Raw genomic sequence first — 26182 nt, forward strand, 5'->3', positions numbered from 1 at the left:
ACCCTCATATTCTAGAACCAGAGGGTAAAATAGTCATTGAAACAATCTTCTGATTACCTCCTGAAAGAGATCCTAAAATGAAAACTCTAAGGAATATTGTAGCCAAATTCTAGAATTATCAAGTCAAGGAGAAAATACTGCAAGAAGTCAGAAACAATTCAACTATCAAGGGGACACTGTTAGGATTACATAGGACTTAACAGCTTCTACATTAAAGGATCAGAGAGCTAGGAATATGATATTCCAGAAGGCAAAGGAGGTTGGACTACAATCAAGAATAAACTACCCAGTAAAATTGGGCATAATCTTTCAGGGGAAAAGATGGATATTCAATGAGAAAAAGACCAGAGCTGAACAGAAAAATTGATCTACAAATACAAGACTCAAGAGAAGTGTAAAAAGATAACAGGAAAGAAAAAATATTCAATAAGGTTAAACTGCTTATATCCCTACATGGGAAGATGATACTTGGAACTCTTGAGAACTGTTAACTCTGTTAGGGCAGTTAGAAGGAATAGACATAGACAGAGGGTATAAGTATAATCTTACTTTGATATGATGATATAAAAAGATTACGGGATGAAAAAAAGGATGGTATTGCTAGAAGAGGAAAGAGGGAGGCAGAATAGGTTAAATTACATCACATGAAGAGGTACAAAAGACCTATCACAATAGAGGGAAAGAAGTGGGCGCAAGAGTTAGCATTATTTGAACCTCATTGTCATTGGATTTGGCTCAAAGAGGGAATAAGATACACCTTCAATGGGTTTTAAAATTTATCTTACCCTATAGGGAAGTAAGAGGGGAAAGAAGAAAGAAAAGGTGTGGGGGGCTAATGGAAGGGAGGGCAGATTGAGGGAGGTAGCAGTCAGAAGCAAAACACTGGTGAGGTAGGACAGTGTGAAAGGAGAGAAAAAAGTATAGACTGGGGTGAAAATAGGATGGAGGGAAATATACAGTTTATTATGAGTGTGAATGGAATGAACTCTTTCGTAAAATGGAAGCAGATAGCATAGTGGATTAAAAACCAGAATCCTATATGTTGTTTACATATTTACAAGAAACACATTTGAAGCAGAGAGATACACACAAAGTAAAGTTAAAAGGCTGGAGCAGAATATATTATACTTCAGCTGAAGTAAAAGTGGGGGTTAAAATCCTGATTTCAAACAAAGCAAAAATAAATCTAATTAAAAGAGATAAGGAGAGAAACTACATCTTGTTAAAAGGTACCATAGATAATGAAGCAATACTAAACATACATGCACCAAGTGATATAGCACCCAAATTCTTAGAGAAGTTAAGTGATTGCAGGAAAGAATAGACAGAAAAACTCTACTAGTGGGGGGCTCAACCTCCACTTCTCAGAACTAGATAAATCTAACCACAAAATAAACAAGAAAGAAGTTAGGGAGGTGAATAGAATTTTTAAAAAAGTTAAATATTATAGACCTGTGGAGAAAATTGAATGGGAATAGAAAGGAACATATCTTTTTCTCAGTGGTATATAGTGCCTACAGAAAAATTGACCCTGTATTAAGTCATAAAAATCTCACAATAAGAAGTAGAAAGGTAGAAATATTAAATGCATGCCTTTCAGATCATGAAGCTGTAAAAATTACATGTAATAAAGGAGATGGAAAGATAGACTAAAATTAATCAGAAACTAAATAATCTAATCCTAAAGAGTGAGAGGATTGAATAACAAATCATAGAAACAATCAATAATTTCATTGAAGAAGACAATAATGAGACAACATACCAACACTTATGGGATGCAGCCAAAGCAGTTCTTAGGGGAAATTTTATATCTCTAAATGCTTACATGAATAAAATAGAGAAAAACATTTGGACATTCAACTAAAAGAGCTAGAAAAAACAAATTAAAAATCCCCAATTAAATAACATTAAAAATTCTGAAAATCAAAGGCGAGATTAATAAAATTGAAAATAAAACTATTGAACTAATACATCAAACTAAGAGCTAGTTTTATAACAAAATCAATAAAATAGACAAACTTTTGGTTAATTTGATTTAAAAAAGGAAAGAAGAAAATAAAATTTTGAGTATCAAAAATGAAAAGAGTGAATTCACCACCAATCAAGAGGAAATTAAAGCAATGATTAAGAGTTATTTTGCCCAACTGTCTGCCAATAAACCTGGAAATCTAAGTGAAATGGATGAATATTTCAAAAAATATAAATTACCCAGATTAAAAGAAGAAACAAAATACTTAAATAATCTCATTTCAGAAAAATAAATTGAACAAGCCTTCAATGAACTCCATAAGAAAAACATCCCTAGGCCTAGTTGGATTTATGAGTGAATTCTACCAAATATTTAAAGAGCAATTAATTCCAATACTATGTAACCTATTTTGGAAAATAGTAGGAGTCCTACCAAATTCCTTTTATGATACAGATATGATGCTGCTACATAAAACAAGAAAAGACAAAATAGAGAACAAAAATTATAGACCAATTTCCCTAATGAATACTGATGCAAAAATTTTAAATAGTGGCAAAGATATTTACAGCAATTTATCATGAGGACAATATACTATGGCAGGTGGGATTTGTACCAGGAATACAGGGCTGGTTAAGTATTAGGAGAACATTCAGCATAATTTATCATATCAATAACAAAACTAACAGAAATCATATGATCATCTCAATAGATTCAGAAAAGGCTTTTGACAAAATAAAGCACCTTTTCCCATTAAAAATACTAGAGAACATAGGAATAAATGGAGTTTTCCTTAAAATGACAAGGAATATCTACTATCTAAAACCACCAGCAAACATTATATGTAATGAGGATAAGCTAGAAGCTTTCTCAATAAGATCAGGGGTGAAACAAGAATTCCCATTATCAATAGTATTATTCAGTGTTGTACTAGAAAGTTAGCTTTAGCAATAAGAGAAGCAATGAGGAAACAACACTATCACTCTTTGCAGATGATATGATGGTATACTTAGAGAATCAAAGAAAAAAGCTACTTGAAACAATGAACAACTTTGGCAAAGTTGCAGGATATAAAATAAACCCACTAAAATAATCAGCTTTTCTCTATATTACCAACAAAGACCAGAAGCAAGAGATAGAAAAATTCCATTTAAAATAACTGTAGACAATATAAAATATTTGAGAGGCTACCTGATAAGCAAAACCCAGGAATTTTATGAACACAGTTACAAAGCACTTTTCACACAAATAAAGTCAGATCTAAACAATTGAAAAAGTATCAGTTGCTCGTTCACATCAGTACCTCATATAGACTAAGATAATACAAAAAAAAGACAATTCTACCTGTATTAATTTACTTATTCAGTGCAATACCAATTAAACTACCAAAATTATTTTATAGAGCTGGAAACAATAATAACAAAATTCATCTGGAAGAACAAAAGGTCAAGAATATCAAGGGAATTAATGAAAAAAAATCAAAGGAAGGTGGCTTAGCTGTACTAAATCTAAAACTACATAATAAAGTGGCAGTCATCAAAATTATTTGTTAGTGGCTAAGAAATAGTGGATCAGTGGAATAGGTTAGGTACATAAGACAAAGTAATAAATGACTCCAGTAATCTACTGTTTGAAAAACCCAAAGACCCTAGCTTTTGCAATAAGAACTCACTATTTGACAAAAACTGCTGGGAAAACTGGAAAAGAGTATGGCAGAAACTAGGCAGAGACCAACAGCTCACAGTGTACCAAGATAAGATCAAAATGGGTACGTGATTTAGACATAAAGGATTATACAATAATAAGTAAATATATAAGTAAATTAGGAGAACAAGGAATAGTTTACCTGTCAGTCCTATAGAGAAAGGAAGAATTTATGACCAAACAAGAGACAGAGAATATTTTATAATGCAAAATGGATAATTTTGATTACATTAAATTAAAACATTTTTACACAAACAAAACCAAAGCAACCAAGATTAGAAGGAAAGCAGAAACCTAGGACACAATTTTTACAACTTGCATTTCTGATAAAGGTCTCATTTTTCAAATATATAGAGAACTGAGTCAAATTCATAAGAATACAAGTCATTGTCCAGTTGATAAATGGTCAAAGGATATGAACAGGCAGTTTTCAGATGAAGAAATTAAAGCTATCTATAGTCATATGAAAAAATTCTCAAAATTACTATTGATTAGAGAAATGCAAATTAAAACAACTCTGAGGTACCACATCACATTTATCTGATTGGTTAACATGACAGAAAAGGAAGATGATAAATGTTGGAGAAGATGTGGGAAAATTAGAACACTACTGCATTGTTGGTGGAGTTGTGAACTGATCTAACCATTCTGGAGAGCAATTTGGAACCATGTCCAAAGAGCAGTCAAACTATGCATAACCTTTGATCCAGCAATATTACTCCTAGGTCTGTATCCCAAAGAGATCATAAAAGGGAAAAGGACCCATATGTACAAAAATATTTATAGCAGATCTTTTTGTGATGGCCAAGAATTGGAAATTGAGGGGGTGCTCATCAATTGGGAATGACTGAACAAGTTGTGGTATATGATTGTAATGGAATACTATTGTGCTATAAGAAATGTTGAGCAGGCAGATTTCAGAAAAATCTGGAAAGATTTACATGAACTGATGCTGAGTAAAGTGAGCAGAACCAGGAAAACATTATATATGGTAACAGTAACATTGCATGGTGATCAACTATGTTAGACTTAGCTCTTCTCAGCAATACAGTGATCCAAGACAATGCCAAAAGAGTCATGATGGAAAATGCTATCCACATTCAGAGAAAGAACTATGGAGTCTGAATGCAGACTGAAGCATACTATTTTCACTTTTTGTTTGTTTTTTCTTTCTCGTGGGTTTTCCCTTGTGCTCTGATTCTTCTTTCACAACATGACTAATGTGGAAATATGTTTAACATGATTGTACATGTATGAACTATATAGCATTGCTTGCTGTCTTAGGAAAGGAGAAAAACTTAGGACTCAAAATCTTATAAAATGAATATTGAAAATTATCTTTACATGTAATTAGAAAAAAATACTATTAAGTGGGGGAAAAAGATAAGGCCAAAGCTTAATTTTAAGAGTATGGGGTCTCAGGGACAGGGTCCCTGAAGTGGGAGGGGGATGTTTGCTGATTGATTAATTGAATTGAGTATTTATCACAGAAAATACAGTCCCCTGAGAGAGGTAGACATTAAATTATTAACATCATTTTTATGCCTTAGTGAGAGTGAATTTCATATCCTCTCCTGAAAGTAGGCTCTTTTGATAGCATTGTGGGGCAGAGATCATAAAAATTCTGGGTACCTAGGGGAGAACAGAGAAGAAGGCATTATCCAGTTGAAGGGAAAGGCATAAAGTAAGGATGAAGGGTAGGGAGAGATGGGGACTCCCCAAATTTGCCTGTTTCTCAATTTGAGGTAGGGTTGACTTTAATGTGTCACATTCTATTACAGTGAAATTTTATAGGCAATTGAAATTTGATTAGTTCAGTTGATCACCATTTCCTGACTAACCAAGTAGGTGAACTCTGAGGGCATCTTCTCTTTCCACACACTTCATTTTAGACGTGGTCCAGGCTATGATCATAATCCAGAGCTAGGAAATTCAGGAGTTTGGATCAGTTACTAAATGGAAACAATAAATATTGTTTTCTCCAACACTGGTCCCCACTTCTGACTCCTACTATCCAGCAGTAAGAGGTGGATTTTCATTAAACATGGGCAGTAAAAAATTAGATGTGCACTTTCTCTGAACTCTCTCAGTGTTCTATAAAATTTTCAATTAACTGTATTTGCCAGGCTCTATATTTCTTTCTTTAGTCAGTGGACTGCATGAGGTCTCTCCAGTGACTCATTTAGCATGTAAAAAAAAGTCAATTTATTAGATTTAGAAAAAAAAAATCTCAGTGTAGCAATGTGGTTAAATTCTAATTCTATTATTTTCATTTTCTTCATGACATATTGTTTAAACTTTTCTGAGGACCACAAGAAATTAAAAACTAAAATTAATTTTGAAGAAGGGTAACAAGGAGAGATGGCAATATAAACCTTGGATCTCTTGGGCAACGAGGATGGAATTTTCATAGATATATGAAAAGCAGAGAAATAAAGCATAAAGTTAGCATTATTTCTACCTTCAAATATTTTGTATCAGTTCCTTTGATCTCTATTCTCTATGATTTGCAAAGCTGACCTTATTTTCTTTCCCCCCTAGACCTACATCTCCTTCTGATTTCAGTTAGTCAAAAAATATTTCTTAAATGCTTGCAAGGTGCCAGGTACTGTGCTCAGGGAATACAAAGGCAAAAAATGGTTCTTACTCTTGAGGTGTATGCAGTTTAATGGGGGAGAGAACATACAAACTATGTACAGGCAAGATATAATCAGGATAAACTGGAGATAATTAACAGAAGGAAGGTACTAGCATTTCAGACCAGAACATTTTGGAGACTAGAAAAGTCTCCCCGTGGAAGATGAGATTTTATCTTGAACTTGAAATTAGCCAGGTTAGGCAGAGATGAGGAGGGAGAGATTTCTAGGCATGGGGGATAGCCAGTGAAAATGTCAAGACAAGAGACAACTGTCTTGTGAGAGTAACACCAAGGAGGTCAATGTCACTGGATAACAGGACAGAATATGTGGAGGTCAGTAAGGTGTGAGAAGACTGGGAAGGTAAGGGCTTTGAATGCTAAACAGAAGATTTTATGTTTGATCTTGGAAGTTATGGGGAGTCACAGGAATTTGTAGAATGGAGGGAGTGGGTAACATGGGCACTCTCACTTTAGGGAGGTCAGTTTGACAACTGAGTGGGTGATGGACTAGAATGGAGTGAGACGAGACATGGAGACCAACCAGCAGACTATTACAACAGTCCAGATGTGAAGTGAGGAGGGCTTGCATCAGGGTGGTGCCAATGTTAGAGGAGAGAAGGGGATGTAAAGGAGAGATGTTTTGAAGGTAAAATCAATAGGTCTTGGCAATAGATTGGATTTGGGGGAGGTGAGAGGTTGTGGAATCAAAGATGATGCCCAGGTTGGAAGCCTGAGAGACTGGGAGGATGGTGATACCCTTGACAAAACCATGAAAGTTAAGGAGAGAGGAGGCTTTTAGAGAAAAGACTTAATTATTTCTCTCAGTAGCTCACCATTCAACTGTCTCCTATGTTCAAAACAGGATCATTGTATCTTTGCCTTTCCCTTTCCCTCTTCTCACATACCCAATTATTTACTGAGTCTTATAATTTCTGCTTGTACAGTGAAGCCATTGACAGTCTTGTCACTGGACTTCAATGACTCTGGAGGAGAGAATAAGACTGATGACTTTGCATAGCTCTGACTCACATCCAATTCACACACAAGTCAAGCCATCACCCTCATGATGTCATTGGTCCTCTTCAAGAGTGAAGAATGAAAAACAATACTTCTACAACACAACCTCTCTTGCTTCTATTTTCTCTTCTATTTTCTGCCCTTACCAGTCTAGTAAATAGATCCTCATTGCCACATGCTTTGATCGTTGCAATGGTTTCTTGAGAGGTGATCCTACCTATACTTTTTCAGAACTTATCTTGCATATCACTGCTTGATAATTTTTCTTAGGCATAGCTCTGGGTATGACTACTCAGATCTGTCTTTTGGCTTTCCATGGTCTACAAAATAATCTCCAAATTCCATGGTTTTCTATATAAGATACTGTCAGCTTGTCACCACCTTACTTTTCCAGCCTTAACCCATTACTATTCTCAATCCTCTAGCCATGTTAGACAATTCTCTGTCTTGAAGAAACTTTTTGTTATTACTGATCTATTGCTTTAGATTGGAATGCAAACCTTCTGGGGAGAGGCGAAACGTTTATTTCCCAATACTTTAGTATAAATGATGTTATTAGTTGCTTTTTTTCTTTCATGAATTCAGAGTGGGGCATCATAAAAACTATGGGTCCTTGTAAGGAAGAAAAGGGTAGAAGAAAAGAGAGTTAGCATTGTTTTATTTATATACACATTTATTTACTTTGGTTTCTGTGCTTTCATATAGGATACTCCTTATGCTTAGAATACATATCTTCTTACTTTCATCAAGGTTCCTCTCAAGTGCCACCTTCTTCATGAGGCTTATTCTGATTTCCTGTTTGTTGTTATTATTCAGTCATTTCAGTCAAGTCCAACTCTTTGGGATCCCATTTGGTGTTTTCTTGGCAAAGATACTGGAGTGGTTTTCCATTTCCTTCTCCAATATCCTAAGTTGTTGGGCCTTAACTCTGAAATGACTTTGTATAAATTTTGTATTTACTTTTTTGCATGCATTTTGTTTCTTCCTAGTAGATTGTACTCTTACTAAGGGCAGATACTGTTTTTGACTTCGTAGCTCAATGCAGTGTCTACCTAGCACAATGCCTTGCATGTAATAAACATAGTGAATGTTTTAGTAATGAACAAATAGGTAATATTGTTTTCCAGCCTACACCCTCCACTGGAAATCTGAAGGTTGAGTGATTGTTGTTGAGTTTATATAAATGGACAAAACTGTCACCCACAGTTTTTTGGGACTTCCACTCCTACTCAGGCATACATCTTGTTTGAATGAAGCACTCAAGTTTTTCTTCAGGTTTTTATCTTTAAGCAGAAGGAACATGCCTAGGTTTCAAGTGAATTGAAATGATGCCTTGATTTGAATGGAATAACGAATCCTCCTTGTAAGCTTCTAGGGCCTTGAAGAACTTGGGGATATGTTGACAATTCCTTCTGTTTTGGTTGGATGCAAATGTTTTTGGTGAAAAATCCCAATAATCTTCATGGAAAACTGATCTCTCTGCTCTCCCTCCCCCCACCCCATATATGCTGAAATTCCATATTAAAGGGCTTTGTGTATTCATCTCCCCTCCCCCTGATCTGTGATGATTAGTGAATGCCAAGTGGTGAAACAATCAGAGATATTCTAGGCTGCTGCCCATTTTGAAAATACCCTAGAAGAACACACCCTTGACTCAAGATAATTTGTAGGTCATATTATTACACCCCAGGCTATATATTTAGCACCACTTATAAATCTTTGGCTCATTTCATACTCACCCAGTGACAGGTTCCTCTCATAGTTCCTGTGTCTCCCAGCCCATATATATGAACTTTTGCCTTTTATTCCTGAAACCAGATGTCCTCTTTACTTTAGGGCCATCTCTACACTATGCTCATGGGCATTTACTTTACTGCCCTCTCCACTACTACTCTAGATCCTCTTTGTGGGACGTTTTCCTTCATTAGAATCTAAGTTACTTGAGGGCAGGGACTACCTTGCCTGTCTATACTTCTGTCCTTAGTGCTTAACACAGAGATTGGCTCATAGTAAATGCTTAACAAATGTTGTCTATTAATCATCTATCTTAGCTATTAATATTCACTAATCTCTCAAGTTTATAGTTAAACAAGATGTTTAATTGAATTAGTAAAATCATGATAAAGTCAAGAAACATTATACACGTGCATTATACAATGTAACTTTACAATTTTTTCCCTGCTCCAGGCAAACCCCTCTTTTCAAGTAGAACTCTGTTTCTTTCTTTCCAGTTTGCTAAACTCTGAGGGATCCAAGGATTCAACCTGGAAGTTATCAGAAGAGAAGGCTATATGTTTTAACTTTAGTAATTTGGAACCAAAGCCAAACTTTATATTTGTCTTGAGTTGTGATACTTTCTTATCAAGGTCAGCCCCTTTACTTGTGCATTGATCTCATCCTCTTCCATCATCTCTGACAAATTGCCTGTGAAGTCATTCTCTTCCCCTTCAAATTTTTAGTTTACCCCTATTTATTGGTTCTTTTCTTGCAGTCCACAAACACTTCAGAGTCTATTCATCCTTAAAAAAAATTGATCTCTAAGGCATCATCTTATATATCTCCTACCTTTTAAAGCCAAATTCCCAGGAAAAATCTTCTCAAGTCATTGTCTCCATTTCCTGTCCTCTGACTTACTTCTCAGCTTCTTAAAATCTAACTTCCAACCACATCACTGAACTGAAATTGCTCTCCAAAGTTACTAATGACTTGCCAAACCTTTTTCTCAAGTTTTGACCTTAGTGCCACACTTAATACTATTAACTCATCTTAGATACCCTCTGACGTGTAAGTTTTCTTGACATAGTTATCTCTTTTGGTTCTCCTCTTACTTGTCTGACTGTTCCTTCTTCTTCTCCTTAGATTATTTTCAGCATCTCGACCCCTAACCATACATATTCTCATTTCCAAGGCTCTCTTTTGTTCATCTTTCTCTTTTGTTGATCATATCAGATCCCATGGGTTGAAGTATTATGTTTATAAGACAACTCCCATATTATATCTATGTATCTATGTATCCATCTATCTAGACCTAGTCTTTTACACTCTAGTCCTGCATCACTGCCTGCCTATTGGACATTATAAACTCAATGTCTTATAGGACTGTCAACAATTTGAAAACATTGGACTTTCCCTTCCAACTCTCTCCTCTTCCTAACTTTTCTATATCTTTTGAAGGCACCAGTGTCCTCTTATAGTATGTCTAGGGTTACAGTCTCAAGTCACTCACAACTTTCCCCCTTCTTCATCTCTCATATCCATTCAATTGCAAGTCTTCTTGTTTCTGTCTCCAGAACATTTCTTGCCTAGATGCTTTTCTTCTTTCATCTTCCTTTAGGCCCTTATAAATTCTCACATAGACCACTGTCATAGCCTTAGATAAGATTTATTCTGACTCTTTCCATCCATTAACTGCTTGTACTTACCTGCCAAAATGGTTACATATCTACCGTGCATATATTTCATATATTTTCCTCCCTAGTAGAATTCAAGTTCCCTGAGAGCACAGTGCATAGCAATTATTAGGTCCTTAATAAATTCTTGTCAAATTAAAAAATGAATTCTCATTTCAGGAAACCCTTCCTCCACAAAACCCTTCTTGACTCCACCAATTGTTACTATTCTCTCTCTCCTCAATTCATCTTGTGAACAAGCTGTATTGAGCATCATTTTGTTTCTGTCTTTGTATCCTCAGCACCTTGGTAGCAAGAAATTTCTTTTCTTGGTCTTCACCATCTGTGATTGTAGGACTTGCAGGAGCAGTGGCCAGGTTATAGTGCTTGCTTCCCAGGATTATGGCGTTGGGACCTGGCCAAGGTTCTTGGGTTCATGATCCTGGGGTGCTTCCATCAGGGACTGAGGGTAGAAGGTGGTCAAGGTGTGGAAATGATTTGACCTGCCTAGCTCATTTCTTCCTGTCATTCCCTTAGGGTTCCTTGCTGCTTCTGTAGGCTGGACTGCTTGTGTGTGGCAGTTGGTAGGGATAGCTGGCCCCTTCTCCATAAGAGTCCCTTCCTTGGAGGTCATGTAGTCTGTGCTGGAAGCAAGACTGATGTGGGTGCTGCCACTTCTAGGACTCCCATATCCATCTGCTGGTTGATGGCAGTTTGTCAGCAGTTGGCGGTGGTAGTGGTAAGGAAGGTAGGCCAGCTCCTTAAATTTTTTTAAAAATTTTATTTTCAATTTATGGTATAAAACAAGGATTTCCATAACAGAGCATACTAAAAAAAGATGATTGCACATGAAACTGCAAAGATACTGTGTACAACTTGCTATTCCTTTCAAATATACAACAAAATTATAATGTTTCTTTTTTCTTCCCTCCCCCACCCTAGAGACAGCTACCATTAGACACAAATGTATATATATATATATATATAGACACACATATATACACATATGTATGTAAAATTATTCTGTATAAACTATTTATCAGTTATTTGAATGCAAATAACATCTTTCTTCATATGCCTTTTATAGTTAATTTTTGCATTTATAATGGAGAAAATAACTTATTTGCTCAAAGTAATTCTTAAAACAGTATTGCTGTTACTGTATATAATATTCTCTTGTTTCTGCCCATTTCACTCGTTATTTCATGGAAGTCTTTCCATGTTTTTCTAAAATCATTTGAGCTAGTATTCCATCAAAATCATATACTGCAACTTGTTCAGCCATTCCCCAATGGATGGGCATCCCTGCAATTTCCATTTCCTTGCTACCACAAAGATAGCTGCTACAAAGATTTTAGAACATATAGATTCTTTTTTCTCCCTAATTATCTTTGGAAATAAACCAAGTAGTGGTATCACTGGGTCAAAGGGTATGGGTAGTTTAATGACTCTTTGGGCATAATTCCAGATTGCTCTCCACCATGGTTAGATCAGTTCACAATTCCACCAACAACAAATTAATGTCCCAGTTTTTCCACACCCTTTCCAATATTTGTCACTTTCCCTTTCTATCATTTTTGCCAATCTGGTAGGTATAAGATGATATCTCAAGCTAGTTTTAATCTGCATTTCTCTAATCAATAAGGATTTAGAACATTTTTTCATATGACTATAAATTGTTTTGATTTCTTTATTGGAAAACTGCCCATTCATATCCTTTGACCATTTATCAATTGGGGAGTGATTCATATTCTTATAGATTTGACAAAATTCTTTATATGTTTTAGATATGAGACCTTTATCTGATAAACTGTCTATAAATCCCCCCCCCAATTTTCTTTCTTTCTCATCTTGGCTATATTTGTTTTATTTATATAACCCCTTTTTAATTTAATGTAATTGAAATTATTCATGTCACACCTAACTTTGCTCTCTTATTTATTCATAAATTATTTGCTTATCCATAAGTCTGATATATAATATTTTACATGTTCTTCTAATTTTCTTGTAAAATCTCTATATCCAGGTCATGTATCCATATATTTACCTTATCTTGGTAAATGGTATGAGATATTGGTCCATGCCCAGTTTAATTTAACAGTTTGAACTAAATGGAAACATATTTAAAAATACAAATTGCCTAATTTAGCAAAAGAGGAAATAGAGTATTTACATAGACCTATTTTAGAAAAAGAAGTTGAGCAGATCATAAATGAGCTTTTTAGGGGAAAAGCCCCAGGACTAGATAGTGACTTCTATCACTGCATATAACGCATGAGTTCTATCAACATTTGAAGATTGACTAATTAGATAAATTGTTTGGAATAATAAGTAAAGAAGTGTTTCTACAAACTCCTTTTATGAAACAAATATGATACTGATACCTAAACCAGGAAGAGTAAAAACAAAAAAAGAAAATTATAGACCAATTTCATTAATGAATATGTATGCAAAATTCCTAAATAAAATACCAGCTAAAAGATTATCAGCAATATATTACAAAGATTATACATTATCATCAAGTGGGATTTATAATAGGAATGTAGGGATGGTTTAACATAAGGAAAACTATTAACATAATTGATTACATGAATACTAAAAGTAAAAATAAAATCATATAATTATATCAATAGATGCAGAAAAAGCTTTTGATAAAGTTCAGCTCCTTCTGCACAATTATTTCCTCCTGAATGTGGGGGCTGGACTGAAGGCATATTTGATGGCTTAGAGGCATTGCTTTTGGCCTCTTGGGCTTAGCTTCCTGTTTTCATCAGGGTATAAGGGGAGATAGTGGTTACACTTGCTTGTTGCTGCCTCCTGCCAGTCTCTTTCTGCTTTCTTGACTTCTTTTTCATACTTACTCCATGTCCAGTCTTGTCATGTCTACCTTTACAACATCATATACATATATATATATATATACACACACACATCTACATGTAATATATATACAATAGATATACCACATGTATAAATGTATATTTGTATGTGCATATGTATGTATGCACATATACCTCACTTTATATCTATCTATATCCACATGTACACACATACATATATCTATATCATGGTACATATATCAGATAGAAACATATATGCACCACCTTTATGGGATCCAACTTACTCTCTAATTGAATCATATATATGAATTTTCTAATGCATATGTGTTTATACATGTATGTGTAGATAAAAACACATAGGTGAAGTACTCAGGTTTGCAAGCATCTCAGAGGGGTTGGATTTCTTATTATTCCTTTATGCTTTCCTCACAATATATCCTAGACTTATGGAAATGCTTAGTTTACTTACTTAATTTAGGGTAGAGGATAGGGTTAAAGCCCTCCTTTCTATAAAACAATTCCCATATTATCTGAAAGAATTTGTTTAAGGCACTGCTCTTAGGAAAAAAATGAGTCAAAATTCAACTAATTTCCTGCTTTCTAGTCCCTAATGTGGGAAACTTTGGTAGCTTAAACCTACTCGATAAATGGACAAATTTTCTTAAGAGAAATATTGAGCATATGAACTTTCAGGAAATTTATAACTCAGTAAAAATATGTAATCCACCAAAACAACCTATGTAAACTGAAAATATAATTCTTTAAATGAAAAAATTGCTATATTTTGTTTTTACACCACCTTCATTTTCAAATGTATTCCTCCCCATTCTCTTCCCCATGAGCTACCACCTGTAACAAAAAAATAAGAAAGAAAAGGAAGCAACTCAGTGAAACTAACCAATATATTGATTGGGTATATGCTATATTACACACTGATTGTTCCCTACCTCTGCAAAAAAGGGAAGGAGGTACATTTTCTCATCTCTTTTTTGAGGCCAACCTTGGTCATTTGAATTATACAACATTAAATTACCAATAAAGAGTTTTGATGATTACAGATTGAGGTCTGGAACTGCTATTCCCTTCTTAAAATAATTTCCTTCTTTGTTCCTTTTATTCAAGAATAAGAACAAGACATGTTTTGAAATTTATTTTTAGAAGTAAAGGATTTCTATTTTCAAAAATCACTAATACTGGAATAAGTTTTGAAAAAAACCTTACTCAGATCATATCACAGATTACAAATATATATGGATATGTTACTTTATTTTGGTAGATGTAGCACACTACTATTTCAGTTTTTCAATACTGATTTTTATTGAAATACTACTGAATACTGAGAAGTATTAAATTAAGGAAAATTTTAAGATTGTAAATAAAATATATAAAGGGTGTATACATTTTCATTTTATGCTAAGTAAGAATAATTAACAAAATTCCATTGCCACCACTAATTTATATCACTTTGAAATGAATACATATACATATACACACACATATATGGGCACTTTTTTTCCCGCTATGCTGCTGACCACAATTAAAAATATTTAAAATGGCTGGTGGGATTTGTGGCATAATAAAAAGATGACTCGACTCTAAATCAGAAATGGGTTCTAATCCCAGATCTGTTGGTAATTAGTTTGTGATTTTTGCTAAGCCACCTAACTTGTCTACATCTCAGTTTCCTCCTCTATAAAATGAGAGGGTTTGATCTCTAATAAAGTCTCTTCCAGCTCTAAAATTCTATGGTTCTATGATTTAGTCTTTAAAAAGATTAAGGTATGACCTTCTCTTTCTCAGCAAAGGGATAGTAGACTATACCAGGTCAGAATGTTGTATACATTGTCAGTTAAGGTCACTTCTATCTGGTGTTTTTGCTTAGCTCTTTTCATTTGTTATAAGGGAGGTTTTAACTGTGGGGCAAAGCAGGTCAGTAGTTCCAGAAATGAATGTAATGTAGAAAGGCATCAAAATTTTATTTTTTAAAAGAGAATAAGGTATGACAATCAGTGTTGTATTGAGCAACTAATTCTTATTAAATTATCGCAACACTTAATAGGATTATTAGAAAATCTCTAATTGGCATTCTTTCTCTTTTAAACATCAACTTGAATATTTATAGGCCAGAAGTGCAAGTTTCTTCTAAAATTTTTACTAACTTCAATGAAAAAAGTTAAAAAAAAATCTTTAAAATCAGTTATTTAAACTCCTCACAAATAAAATTTAGGAGGAAATTTTAAAATATGTACCACAGACATATGAAACAATCAAAAGATTTGAAATAAGAAACTTTTTAAAAGGGTTTTCTTATAATAGTGGGAAACTAGCATTTTAAGGATATATATCCTGATCCAGTACATTCCCTTAATTAAATAAATCACAGGTGAAAATTTCAGATTATTCAGACAAAGAAGAAATATTTAGAGACGGTTATATTCAGGAAGATCACGTCTTAAGCATATTGCTCTCAGCCTCTGCACTTTGATTTTTGCTTTTAGAAATTCTTCTTCAAGCTACTGCCCTTTCTTTAACCCATCCCTCTTCTCTTAAATATACAGTTAAAATTTTCTTTGATTTTCTGAAATTATCTGATGTTCCTACATCATTTGCAATGTTTGTGGATCATATATGAATAATGGCCTAATATGTTCTCTACTTTCATGTCTAAAAAATTCATCTCTTCTCAGAAGAGGAGATAGTGATAATGCTATTTTTGTATCAACAAAGAAAAGTGAAGGTGAAGCTCTCTCCATAATGTGGACCAATTCATGTTCTTTTCTTTGTTCTAATGTCTCATTCTCTTGAGAATCTACAAATAGTGAAGTAGGTGGTTTAATATCTTCTCATTTCATTGTAGTAGCAACAGGATGGTGATCCAATATCACCTGTGGCAAACTGGTACCTGCATGTACTTCCTTATCCACGCTTGCACTTTGTATATTGTTGTCTCTTCCTAGGCACACCCTGGAAAAGTGGGGAATCATTTCCACAGCTTTCTTGTTTGACTCAGATATGCTGTTCCTATGCTCTAACAGACTCTTCTTTTGTTGCAAGAGCTCCTGTTTGGTGTATTCTTAAAGCCTTCTATAGAGGGTACACAGGCCTTATGCTGTATGAGGAGGGTGATCTACTCCAATAGGATCATACTTTCCACTATTACTGAATGTTTATTAGTGTGCTCTTCAAGAATTTTAATGTGTGGCTTCACCAGCTTTAGCAAATCAAGCTTTTCAGATAATGTAAAATCAGAAGATCTAGCCTTTCTAATGATTGTTATTTCTGAATTAATTAGGCAGTTTCTAAAACCACCATGCAGTCCCTGGCTCTGTTCAGCTTTTTCTGTTATTCTCTTTTATTGCAACTTTTTTCCACCCCCATTAATTCCATTGAAATTCTAGAACTTTTTTCTTATGAACTGATTTTGTTATTATTTTATCTAGCTTTATAAAGTGCCCTTTGGGTAGTTTCATTCTTGTAGCAATAAATCTATAAATTATTTCAGAAAGTATCATTTAAAAATTATATTGGCATGGCCTAACCATAAGCATGAATTTACCACCAATTATCTGAGACATACCTGAGGATATAATTCTTAATAGTAACCAAAAAGATACAAGGCTTATAGACACTCCTGCAAATAGGATGGAATTAGATTAGTTTTCTTGAATTTAATTGGACCTTCCTTACCATGAGAACAAGTAGGCTACCCAACTCCAAACCAAGCAGAGAGATATGCATTGAAGGTTAAAAAAGTCGAAGTCTGCTAGAAAGGATGAGAGAAGTTCAAGGCTAAGTTTCCTTATGATCTTCCCTCTACTTCTGCTATAGTCAGGTCAAATATAAATTTCCTTCCTTTTTGGTCAGAATCTCTACAGCCTACTCCTCAATATTCTCTGAAGGCTGGAGGCAATACCACATTTTCCAATTTTATGCCAGCTCTGAGGAACAGTGGGCAGCATTGCTTCATTATAAGGGACAGGTCAGTTTTGATTCAAAGAGATTCAACCTTGTTAATGATAGAAATCCAATTCCTCAAAAATAGTTTCATGAGTGATTATTGTCTCATTTTACAAGACATTGTTCTCACTGGGGCTGAATGGGGGTGGAATAGGTCATTATTTCTCTTTTCATTCCAAGTAGTTATAAGGTAATGAAATCTAAGCCGATAATTAAATAGCTAAGTAGAGAGGCTCTCAGTAGCAGCAGTAGAATAATAGAGAAATGAAAATAATGGTGGAATGGAGCCATAAGACCTGGATTTGAATCTTAGTTTTGCTTCTTTGAACCTGTAATACTGGATAAGCCACTTTATATTCCTGGGCCTTAATTTCTTCATCAATAAAATCAGGAGGTTGGATTTGATGCTCTCATTAGTCCTTACAACACCAAATCTATTATCTTATGTTCCTGTGATCCTTCAAAAAGACACTGTACCTTTTTAAAAATTTTATTTTTATTTTCACTTCCAAATTTCCTCCCTCCCTCAAGCCCTTATCCTCCCCATTGAGGAAGCAAGAAATATGATATCCATCTTACTTATGAAGTCATGCAAAACATATTTCTTCATTAGCCATGTTCCAAATTAAAAAGCAAGAAAAATACAAGGAAAAAAGCTTCAGTCTACCTACTGACTCCATCTGTTATCTATCTGCAAGTGAGTAGTATTTTATATCATGGATCTTTGGAGTTGTGGTAGATCTTTGTATTGATCATTTATTAAGTTTTTCACAGTTGATTTTCTTTGCAATATTGCTGTTACTGTGTACATTGTTCTCCTGGTTCTGCTCACTTTACTTTGCATCAGTTCATACAGGTCTTGGCAGGTTTTCTGAAACCATTCCCTTCATAATTTCTTATAGCACAATAGCATTCTATCACATTCATATTCCATAACTTATTTAGCTGTCCCTCAATTAATAAATGGCCAAGGTTTATGAATAGGCAGTTTTCAAAGGAAGAAATCAAAGCTATCAATAGTCACATGAAAAAATGCTCCAAATCACCAATAATTAGAAAAATGAAAATTCAAACAATTCTGAGGTACTATCTCATGCCCATCAGATTGGCTAAGATGATAGAAAAGTGACAAATACTAGAGGGGATATTTTTTCCCATTAAAAAGTTTAATTCTTTGAATGTGTGAAAACAACAATGATTTAGGAATAATCTTAGTGGTCATTCCCATCATAGACATTTCTATTAATACCATCAACATTATACTCCTCCTTATTGTAGTCATCCAAATCATAACCATCCCTATTCTCATGACCCAAATCACAGTCCATTTCATTGACAGTGTTAATCAATGCAGAAGAACCATCACTGCTTAGCATTACTTCAGCAAGGAGCATTTTTAACATCTCAAGATCACCACTCAGGTGTTTTATTTTTAGAAAAGAGAAAAGCCTTTCCAGCAGTATATAACTTACATTTTTGATACAGAATGGCTTTGGGAGTCTCCTCAGTGGGGTCATTTTTGGGTTCATAACATTCAGGCTTAACACATTCAAGCTCATCACAACTGTCATTCATCATCTTGAAATTCTCTGGTAGTTCTCTCTTCATTTTGAAAATTTGAGAAAAAAACTTCATTGAATACTGCCTTCTGAAGGTACTTCTCTTCCTTCAGGCTTGGATAAATCACTGTACCAACTGTTGTGTAAGTACATTCTATAGTTTTTTCATTGTGTAGAGAAGCATCAGGAAAATAGGAATACTATTTATAGGGAAAATAAGTTCACTAATGCACTGTTGGAGGAGCTGTGAATTATTCCAATCATTTTGGAGAACAATTTGGAACTATACCCAAAGGGCTTATAAAACTATGCACACCCTTTGACTCAGCAATACCACTATAAGATCTATACCCAAAGGAGATAAAAGGAAAAGGAAAAGGAGGACTATATGTACAAAGATATTTACAGCAGCTCTTTTTATGGTGGCAAAGAATTGCCCATCAATTGGGGAATGGCTGAACAAGGACACTGTAAGAATGAGAAGACTTAATGCTTCAACTTATGAACTAAGTGACCCTATCCAAAATCACTTTGCTTCTCTGGGCCTTGGTTTCTTCTCTATAAAATATGGCTAATAATATTTTTATTATTTAACTCACAGAGTTATTTTGAGGATTAAATATAAAAATACATGCCAGGAACTTTCTAAACTTTCAAACAATAAACAAATATTACTTATTTTAATGATTATTCATAGTCAATCAAAAGGTATCTTGGAAAATTTCCATTAATTCACTGGTTTATTGAATATGGGCTCTAATATTCCTCCCATCACTGGCTATAGTGGAACAAATATATGGGCCATCTGAGCACTCTTCTGAACATTAGAAAATATGGAATAAGTCCTGTAGTAGCATCCAGGTGACATTTTAAGCATGCACCATTAAAGTCAGTCTGCCTTCACTATGTTTATTGCTCCAGCTGGAGGAGCCCCAATATGCTTAATAGGCTACAGTTGAGCTTCACTGGTTGAAGATTCCCTTGTGGAATGATCCTAATTGGGGACAGCTTAATTGAAGCTGGTTGGAACACTTCCCAAAGCAGTCTATTGTCATAGTCCAATAGAATTTAAGAGCTGGAAGGGATTTTAGAGGCCACCTATGCCTGACCAAGAAACCCTTATATAATATTGTCAGCAAGTGGTCATTGAACTTTTGCTTGAAGAATTCTGTTGGGGGGGTAGGCATCACTTTCCAAGGCAGCTTATTCAACTTTAGGAGAGCTTTAATTGTTACAATGGTCTAATGGCTTGTAGATTATGCACAAGCCTCACATCTAGATGTCATGAATACTTTTTTTAAGAAAAAAGATCACAATGCATCTGACAATGAGAACACCAAATAACATTATGCACACACACACACACACACAATCCTTAAATTAATTATATTTTAATGATAAAAAATTACTCATCTTGAGATGTATCTAGTCAGACTAGCTGCTCCCCCTCTTTTTTTGTAAAGTCAGATCACCAACTTGGTAAAGCAAAGATCAAAATGAAAGGAAAGTTAAAATAAGTAATATAAGTGAGAAAAAGTTATTTTATACAATTAAACCAATTCTAACTTTACTTTATTTAAATAAATTCTGGATCTAAAATGAGAAACGGATAGAGGAAAGGATATTGATGTGCATTATAGTAATTTTAACTGATTAGATCAATTATCTCAACCCATTGCAATTAACAAATACTTGGTCTATTGGAAAGGTGAGTAATATGATTGCCAAGGGTGATGATGGTTTAGAACAAGGGCCCCCCAAAATCAATCAAGGGAATATAAATAACTATTGCCCCTTATACTCATTTTCCCATATATATACTTTTCAGAAGAAAAATTTACACATGGATTGAGGAGATGCTTGAAGAGCATATCAGAAGGGAATAGGCAGGCTTTTGGAAGAAATATTTCACAGAAGAAACATCTTTACAATTGACTAAAAGGTATAGAGAGTATGAAATCGCATTGAACTTGTTGTCTGTCTACTAGGAAAAAAAGTGATTCCATAGAGCAAGATCCTGCCTTTAAAGATCCCCTTCAATAAGATCTCCCAGATATATAATACATCAGGAAAGATGTAACAATATAGATAACTTTAATGAATCTCTGTTAATATCAAATGATGTATAAAAGTGAGAACCATGTCCTCCAGAGGTGATTCCTACTGTCATTGAGGTCCAGCACAGAGTCCTTAATCAAAGAGGGTTTTTCTATAGGTAGTGTAGTCCTTCAGATGTTCTTCTTGGAGTATGAAGTTATACTGATTATATCAAGTCTTGTAACACTGAAGATTCTCCTAAGTGAGATCAATAATTATTCAAAAGAGTTTGTTCTTTTCCACACAGAAGAAAAGAACAAATGTAAGAAGAATGTCTACTGTCCAGGCTGTGGCAAGCAGGTAGGTAGATAACTTTTAGAACTCATATATGGGGCATACATTTAAGACAGGTATTGCTTAAGGATAATAATTTGGGTCCTGAGTTGGATAGGAGTAAAGGATTATGGCTTGCATTTGGAAGACAGCAGAGATCCTTTAATGACTACTGAAACAAGCTGCCTCCTGAAACAGATTCATCCTTTTAACACTAGTACTAGGTACTTCTACTACTATTACTACTACTAGCTAGTATTTTTAGAGCACTTTAAAGTTTACAAAATGCTTTACATAGGTAAACTCATTTGATCCTTAAAACCCTATGAAGGGAGAAGTTAGGTGGCACACTGGATAGAGTACCAGCTCTGGAGTCAGGAGGACCTGAGTTCAAATCCGGTCTCAGACACATAACGCTTACTAGCTTCTTGACTCTGGACAAATCACCTAACCCCAATTGCTTCACAAAAAACAAAACAAAAAACCCCTATGAAGTAGGTGCTATTATTGTTCCCATTTTGCAGATGAGGAAACTGAGGCAAGCAGGGTCACACAATTAGGGAGTGTCTGAAGCAGGATTTGAATTCAAGTCTTCCTGACTCCAACTCCTGTGCTCTATCCATAATGCCACATAGTTGCTTAATACCAGGAATGTATTCTTCTGGAGATGATGAATAAATAGAATACTAGAGACTCTGAGGAATTAAAGCTGAGGTACAAAAGTACCTCTCAGAGTCATTTTGTGGATTTGATCAGTCTGCAAGAAATTATACATGAGCAAGTACATTGAAGAGTGGTGCAGAGGATGTCATCAGGGACACATATGGCAAGAAAAACAATGAACTAGTCTTAAAAGTGGCAACCAGGTTTAGTATCTATATATTGTAAAGAAAATGAAGGCCAACCAATGTATTGGGTAGATCTGATATGATAAATTTATAGAACATGGAATAGAGGTGCACAGGATGGGGCAGGAATTAATCATATTGTTTTTCATTGGAAGGAATACACACATTGATAGAGCACTCAGGTATTGTGATATATAGATTCATCAGGATTATTATAGCATAAAGAAAAAGTGTCCAAAATTGAATAAGGGGCCTTGGGAGTTAGTGAGTTTTCATTGAAGGCCTTTATGCAAAGTTTGCATTGAAAGAATATTGTAGATAGGATTCTTGTTCAGGTATAGTTGAATAGTTTCTTTCAAGGTTGAGTTCTCTAATGCTGTGGAAATACATTTGAAAAGTAAATCTAATTTTTGAATACGTTCTATCACTTTAAAATTTGGGACTAACAGGATTTATTATCTTATCTTTTAGCGTCCAGTTTAATCTATTTGCAATAGAGAGGATGTGGTCATTAAACCTAATCCAGTCAAATTAATATTGCACACAATAAAGTACAGCAATAAGTTGGCATTTATAGAAGTGAGAGAAAAGCCATGAGACAGAATTAAAGAATAATTGAAAAAGAGGTACATAGTATAATTGTATGGCTCTAATATGGCTAACAATCTCAAAATTAGGCTTCTCAATAGAATCTTTTTAAGGTGAGTTCCACTCCCTTTCATAACCATCTAAATAATGATTATCTGTGCCTGCCACATAGTAGAAACTTAATAAATGCTTATTGACTGATTTAAAAAATCACTATCAAGAGCAAAATGATGTCCCATTAGAACTATTTTCCTTGGGCAATAGTTAGGTGCCTCAATATTGTGTGGTCTGTTTGTTTGATTTTTCTTCATTTGATAGAGAACCTCATAAATTTCACAAAATATTGTGTTCAATAAACTAGAGAATTATAAAAGGAGGAAAAATGAAGAATGGGAATCATAAAAAATTTCCTAGAGAAAATAGGTTCTAACCCTGGATGCTCAAGCCAGAGAGGTAAACTGAAAGAATAGTACAATATAAGAAACATGAATTAAGCACCTACTTTGTGTAGAGCCCTGAGGGAGATATAAAATCCTTGCCTTCAAAGAACTGAGAGACTAAGAATAGAGAGTATTTAGATGGAATACTGGATAGTCTGAATGTCTTGTGACTGATCTTAGGGAAAGTAGCCAACCAGACATTTCATTCTTCTTCCATTTTGAGGTTAAATCTTAGTTATGTTAGTGGGCTAAATTCCTTGAAAGTCCTAACTCATTGTATAATATTTATATAACTCTCTCCAAATTATCTATTCAGTTTTCTGGAAAGGGTGACTGGTGACTTCTGTGATTGTAATAAGAAACTATGGTATTAAGCTTCCAATATTATAGAATCTGAGTTTGAAGATGAGGCCCACAAGGGCTAAGTGATCCTCCAAGATTGTTATTAGATAATGACAAAGCAAGATCTAGAATCCTAGCCTTTGGACTTCAACTCTAGTGCTCTTTCTCCTTTGCTATATTATGTTTGTGATTGTCTCAAGCATCTTTTTGACACTGTATTAGGACATACAATAAAAATGGATTTTTTTTTCTTGTGGAAGCAATAGGCTGAGTGAAGTTTCCAAGAATTGCACAAAATACGTAGCAGGGAGGCAACCCACCTGGAATTGAGTTGAGGAATCTATTGAGCCAATTGACAATTCTTTTTATCTCCTACACTTTGACCAGAACTATGCTAGACAGAGAAGTGATGAGGCTCTGGAAAAGGGGATGAAGATAAAAGGAGAAATTTAAGAGGCATTTTGAAAGAAGAATTGACATGACTGGTTGATAGCTTAAATAAAAGAGGGAGAAAAAGAGGGAAGAGTCATGGGAAATCCAGAAGACTTACCATTCTGATCAAGGGGGTAAAAACTTATTAATAAAATATCAAGGAGAACAATGCCTAGAGAAACCATAATTATATACTTTAGAGAACACCAAGTTTAACAAAAAGAATAATAGTAGAGTAAGTCCCCTCTAATTTATAGGAAGAAGTATGTGAGGACTGGGTCAAGAATAATGCTCTGATTTCTCTGTACCAGAATTCCTTAAAATGTCTTATGTCATGGACCCCTTTGGCAATCTGGTGAAATTTATGAACCCCCTATCAGAATAATGTTTTTAAATGTACAAAATAAAATATATAAGGTTAGAAAGGAAACCAATTATATTGAAATGCATTTAACATATTAAAAATAAGTTCATAGACTACAGATTAAGAACTCTTACTCCAGAAGATTTGGGTAAAAAAAACTACAGTGATCTTTAGATAAAATCGTAAGTGCTGTTAAGATTTGGTGAAATGGGACATATGTGGAATGGAAATGTAATATTTTCAAAAGGGGGCAGATGTGCCTGAGGTCATGAAGACTCCTCTTCCTTATTTCAAACCCATTATTAGACACTTACTGCTGTGTGACCCTGGACAAGTCACTTAACTGTTTGCCTCAGTTTCCTCATGTGTAAAACTAGCTAGAGAAAGATATGGTGCAAACCACTCCAGTATCTTTGTCAAGAAAACCCCAAATGGGGTCTTGAAGATTTGGACATGATTGAAAAACAACTAAAGAAACACAGATATGATATAAAGGGCAATATGTCAAAAACCTAGACAACTGTGTAGAAATCTATGCACCTGAGGTGGGGGAAACACTGCATAATGCCAAAGATAAATGAAATGCTGTACAAGTGTAATATAGGCAGTTCAAGCAGATGGAGAAAACAGATGGTGAATTCGTGATACAAATCACAAAACGGACAGAGACAAGATGGGGTGCTGATGAACAGCTCCAACTATTACAACTGTACAACTGCTAGAAGCCTCTTACTAAAAGTAGAGATATGTTATTTCCTGACTTGCCTTGCTGATGAGTTCATCCCTAGAAGGGAGATAAAGGAATAAGAAAAACTGATACTCTGTACCTAAACTTCACCAAGAAGACCTAAATAATAAAGTAGAAGTGACAGAAAAAAGTGAGCATAACATTGTGGAGTTCAAAATAGCTCATGGATAGAACCTTTGGCAGAGTTAGATACGTGCCTTTAGAAAAAGCAGATTTTAAAGAGGTCAGAGACAAGGTAGGTTTGATCCTATAACTACAACTCTAAAAAGAAAAATGATAAAGGACACTAAAACCAAAACTCTACACAAAACAAATGCACATAAATCATCAACATTTTTAAATATAACAAAAACCAGCAAAAAGAACTACCATTCAAAAATTCCATTCAAAATCAATACAAAAACTATAAAATATCTGGGAGTGAACTACCAAGGTTCGTCCAGAGACAATATGAGTCCAACTCTAAACCGTTGTTTGCAGAAATGAAGAGAGATCTAAATAATTTGGGAAATATTAATTGCTCATGTTTAGGTTGAGTCAGTAAAATAAAAGTGATAATACTACCTAAATTTATTTATTCTGTATATCAGACTAAAAGAATATTTTACAGAACTAGAAAAAAATCATAACTAAATCCATATGAAGGAACAAATGGTTAAGAATCTCAAGGGTAATAATAAAAAAAGTGGAAAGGAAGGGTATATATATATGTACATATATGTATATCAGATCTCAAACTGTAATACAAAGCAGTAATCATAAAAATGATTTGTTACTATTTAAAAAAAGAGAGAGACTGAACAGTGGAATAGAGTAGGTTTACAACATAAAAGCAAACACACAAAGTAGAATAGTATTTAATAAACCTGAATAGTGTGCGATAAATACTGGATGAATGACTCTCTTTTTGACAAATATTGTTGGGAAAGCTGGCTATTCATCTGGAAGAAATTATGTTCACACCACATACCAAGATAAGG

At 34.5% G+C, this 26182-nt stretch overlaps 1 pseudogene; it reads right to left on the reverse strand.

Annotated features, from left to right (window-relative positions):
* Window positions 1-15974: 15974 nt before the first annotated feature.
* LOC114054043 overlaps window positions 15975-26182 on the reverse strand; it is a 47859-nt pseudogene continuing 37651 nt past the window's right edge.

This window comes from Vombatus ursinus, unplaced genomic scaffold (genome assembly GCF_900497805.2).
Source record: "Vombatus ursinus unplaced genomic scaffold, bare-nosed wombat genome assembly UNPS02014812.1, whole genome shotgun sequence".
Classification (NCBI taxonomy): Eukaryota; Metazoa; Chordata; class Mammalia; order Diprotodontia; family Vombatidae; genus Vombatus; species Vombatus ursinus.